This window comes from Oncorhynchus gorbuscha, linkage group LG08 (assembly GCF_021184085.1).
Source record: "Oncorhynchus gorbuscha isolate QuinsamMale2020 ecotype Even-year linkage group LG08, OgorEven_v1.0, whole genome shotgun sequence".
Taxonomy (NCBI): domain Eukaryota; kingdom Metazoa; phylum Chordata; class Actinopteri; order Salmoniformes; family Salmonidae; genus Oncorhynchus; species Oncorhynchus gorbuscha.
The window spans coordinates 4,251,831-4,256,527 of NC_060180.1; the positions used below are offsets into that span (position 1 = coordinate 4,251,831).

At 42.0% G+C, this 4,697-nt stretch overlaps 1 pseudogene; it reads left to right on the forward strand.

Moving 5' to 3' along the window:
* The first annotated feature begins 351 nt into the window (after window positions 1-351).
* Window positions 352-1,599, forward strand: LOC124042239 (annotated as a pseudogene).
* Window positions 1,600-4,697: the final 3,098 nt, after the last annotated feature.

Sequence of the window (4,697 nt, forward strand, 5' to 3'; positions counted from 1 at the left end):
ACTGTGCTGCTGCTCCAGTTTCAACTGTTCTGCCTTATTATTATTTGACCATGCTGGTCATTTATGAACATTTGAACATCTTGGTCATGTTCTGTTATAATCTCTACCCGGCACAGCCAGAAGAGGACTGGCCACCCCACATAGCCCGGTTCCTCTCTAGGTTTCTTCCTAGGTTTTGGCCTTTCTAGGGAGTTTTTCCTAGCCACCGTGCTTTTACACCTGCATTGTTTGCTGTTTGGGGTTTTAGGCTGGGTTTCTGTACAGCACTTTGAGATATCAGCTGATGTACGAAGGGCTATATAAATAAATTTGATTTGATTTGATTTGATTTGCTTGAATAATTCCCAATTTTCTGGACTTGAATCCCTTGAAGGGTTGGATTTCCACAATAGCAAGTTCACTGGTGCTGATGACCTTTTTAACATGCTGTCATCACAAGTATCTGGACATTTTCGATACAGGAATCACTGTCACAAACCAGTTGTTCTTTCAATGACAGGAATCTGAGTATGCTCAAACTATCTGGTGACAAATTACTCAGGAATATCTCAAATAACCTCTCTGTGAACCTTACTCCTCTGGAAACGTTAGATATTTCATCTTGCGGTATTGAGAAGTTGCACTGGAACTCTTTTGTTAATCTGAATACGTTACGAGAGTTGATTCTTAGTGGAAATAAATTGATATCTGTGCATTTTCTATCCGATCCTAGCTTTGCTTCACTAACATGGATAGATTTAGGAAAAAACCTGATTGCCAGAATTGTGTATTTCTCCTGCTCACAAATATACTTTATTATATGGATGAACCCAGGGGCGCAACTGGTTTTATTAGTGGGGGGGACCTAATTATTATAATTCTTTATTTTTTATCCAGTCGGATAAACACTCCAAACAGCCTACTCCACCATTGCCTCGCTTTTTATCACATGGGGGGGGGGGCAAAATGCAATTTCAGTGAAATGAACTATAAAAATAAAAACAAATATTTTGTGTAAACCATTATCAGAATCAACACAGACCACTAAAGTGTTTGACATTGATGTTGAATACTGCACGCACATCTTGAGAGTTAAACCTTTAGTGCCCATCTTTGTTGTCATTTTTATTCTTACATTGTCAGCCTTGGCCTTCAAGTTCCAGTTCTACCTGTGTTACTGCTGCATTTTGCTGAGAGGCTACAAGATCTCCCACCAGCAGGATTGCCTTTACGATGTCTTTGTGATCTACTCCAGCAAGGACGAGGCCTGGGTGATGGAGGAACTGGTGGAGAACCTTGAGAAAGCAGGCCCTCCCATTCAGCTGTGCCTCCATGAGCGGGACTTTGAAGTGGGCAAGTCCATCTCCTCCAACATCATAGAAGAGGTCATCATCGGTTGCCGCAAGGTAATCTCGGTGGTTTTGCTCCACTTCATTGACAGTGCGTGGTGTCGCTTTGAGTTTGAGGTGGCTCAGTCCTGGCTGGTGCTGGAGGGAAAACCCAATATCATTATACTGGAGGACGTGGAGGAGGAGAGGACCAAAAGTGTTTGGGCTCCACAAATACCTGAAGAAGAACACTTACTCGAAATGGAGGGACATCTCAAAAACACAACCATAAACTGGTTCCTGTTGATGAGCTGACATTATTCTCAGAATTAGCATCTCTGTTTTCAGCTTTTTAGCATGACTATACGGCATTTAATTGAATTTTCAAAACAGGGTTAGAAGAACTTACGCAGTGGATTTTGAGAATGAACATAGCAGGTTAAGATAATAGGTTAAGGCTAAGAAAAGGGTTAGGGTTAGCTAAAACGCATAAATAAACAACAGCTTTCGATGTCAAAATTGACAAAAGCTGTATTCCATCTAGACATGACCTTGTTTGACAAGCTGTACCAAAATGAACTAATGGTGGGCCGTGAATCAACGTAGGCTAATTGTGCATTAGATTATTAGATTATGCATTTTCATTAGCATGGGACTGTTATGCGGATATTTGTTGCATTCGTTTTTACTAAACATTATGTTCTAAATAGTATGTAGAAGTACGAGTGCACAGTAGGTAAGTAGCAAGGCAGATTTAGGACACAAACAATGTCTTTGGTTATCACGTTACACAGTCATGTCATTTTGATTTAAGCAATACACACAAACGCTCGGAGACAGCAGTGAACAGATTAACAATTTCAGAATGAAGGGATGTTTTGATCTCAAATTGTGTTTGCACGAATGAAAGCATGCAACCGAATACAAGTTGAACACGAAACTACACTCTTAGAAAAACAGGTGCAATCTAGAACCTAAAAGGTTTCTTTGGCTGTCCCTATAGGAGAACCCTTTGAAGAACCCACATGCATAGTCACTTTGCATGTACAGATTACCTTAACTAGCCTGTACCCCTGCACACTGACTCAGTACCAGTGCCCCTTGTATATAGCCTCATTATGTTATTCTTATTGTGTTACTTTTTATTATTACTTTATTTTTTATATTTTTTAGTCTGGTTAAGGGCTTGTAAGCAAGCATTTCACGGTAAAGTCTACACTTGTTGTATACGGCGCATGTGACAAATAAAGTTTGATTTGATTTGAAATAGACCATTGACATTTATGGATCTGTGCCATTTACTTTGAACTGAACTATGTTTACTTCATGAGTGGTTGTGAGTAGATGTGCTTGTTTTGAGATCAAAGCAAGAGCTGCCTGTAGCCACATGTGCACATTTTGCTCATATCCTTTGCTAGTTGGTGAGTTATTAGCACAGTTATAGATTATTTGTAGTCAGCAATAGGCAAGTGATTGCTTCCTACAAGAGCACAAAAGGTGTACATTTCTACACATCTTTGACAAGCAAGTCAGGTAAAGAGTTGTTTGTTTGTCTTAAAGGGGCAGTGTTGTATTTTGAGACAGACTAGGCTAAGTAGCCAATAGGCAGAGGGTAGCATAATTTGTCTGATTCTCTGTAATAATGGTATGGGAATAATAATGCAATTTATTTTGTAAAGTGCTTTCTTGCATCAAACAATACAACATTTTCAGTCACCTCCTTGTCTGAAGGACAAATTAATTAACAGGTCAATGTCAAGCCCTGCATGTTTTGGCTGCTATTGTAGGCTGAAAGATAGAACAGCTACTTCCATGTTAAAATATAATGGGATGTATTTTCTTGTCTTTGATGGTAGGCCACTCTGGAAGGCCTACATTACAATCAAATAGTCACAGTAGCCTACATGGCCACTGTTAAACCTGTAACTTACAGCGGTTACAGCGTCAGTGTTCACAGTAAACACGTGCTGGAAGTCGCACAGAATTTTAACTATGTTCAAGTTTGCGCTCAGCAGACCTGAAACTTGCTCAGTGCCCCCCAAAATTTGAGGGAACATTGCTGACAGGTGTAGCATGGGGACAACAAAAGTTCCACAACACAATGCCAAGATGGCGTAGCAGTCAGATGTCTTTGTCTTGTCTCATCCCATGTATATATCTTTTAATATATTATTCTTCGCATTCTTTTAAATATTTTTCCTAAACCTCAACTTCAAAATACTCTCCTGCAACCCGCCTCACCCAATGTGGTGTGGATCTGTTTTTTTCCAAAAGTATTTCTATACCTCCGAACTGGAATACCTCAACTGAAACTAGCTAGCTTACTAGCTACCAGCTATCAGTCAGCTAACAACTGCTAGCGGTCATCAGCTAACCTTTAGCTTGGAAAGCTCTCGCCAGTTCGTACAACATGTTTCAACCAGAGCATACCGGACCTATTTTTCTCTCCATATCCCCGGATTCATACCACAAACTCTGAACCTTTTCATCTGGATCATCGCAGCTAGCTAACCCTGGTTGACGTTTCCGTCCCGGAGCTAGCACCAACTAGCCTGGAGCTAGCTCATGCTAGACCCATCTCCTGGCTAGGGCTCCTTGGCTACTCCTGAAGCCCACTCCTTGGCTACAATATCCGGACCCCTTCTACTGCCGGTACGGGGCACGGAAACCCGCCGATCCTTCACGACTGGAATACCGACATAATCTGCCCGAGGATCCCAACAGGACCCTCAGGTGCGTCGTCCCCTGAAGGCCCATTCTGCTAACCGTGGGCTGCTAGCTATCTAGAGCATATTGGACTGTTAACTGATCCATCAGCCAGTTTCTTGGACCACGATACCCATTTTGCCAATTGGACTTGGAACCCTCTGCTACTTGGAACCCTACTAATTCCATGACTGGTCTATCAACGTCACCGCAGAGGAGGCAAAAACAGACTTTCCCCCACCGCGACGTCCCTCTAAAGCCCTTATGCTAGCTTGCTAGCCCCGATCTGCTAACTGCTATCTTGCTAGCCCCGGCCTGCTAACTGTCTGAATCGCCATGTCCCCAGCCTTCCCAACCACTCACTTGACCCAAACGATCACTTGGCTACGCATGCCTCTCCCTAATATCAATATGCCTTGTCCATTACTGTCCTGGCTAGTGATTACTTTCTTATTTCACTGTAGAGCTCCATCCCTGCTCAATATGCCTTAACCAACCATGTTGTTCCACCTCCCACATATGCGATGACATCACCTGGTTTAAACGTCTCTAGAGACTATATTTCTCTCCTCATTACTCAATACCTAGGTTTACCTCCAAATACCTAGGTTTACCTCCAAAGTACTCTCTTCCTACCATACATTTGTCTGTACATTATGGCTTGAATCTATGCTATATATGCCC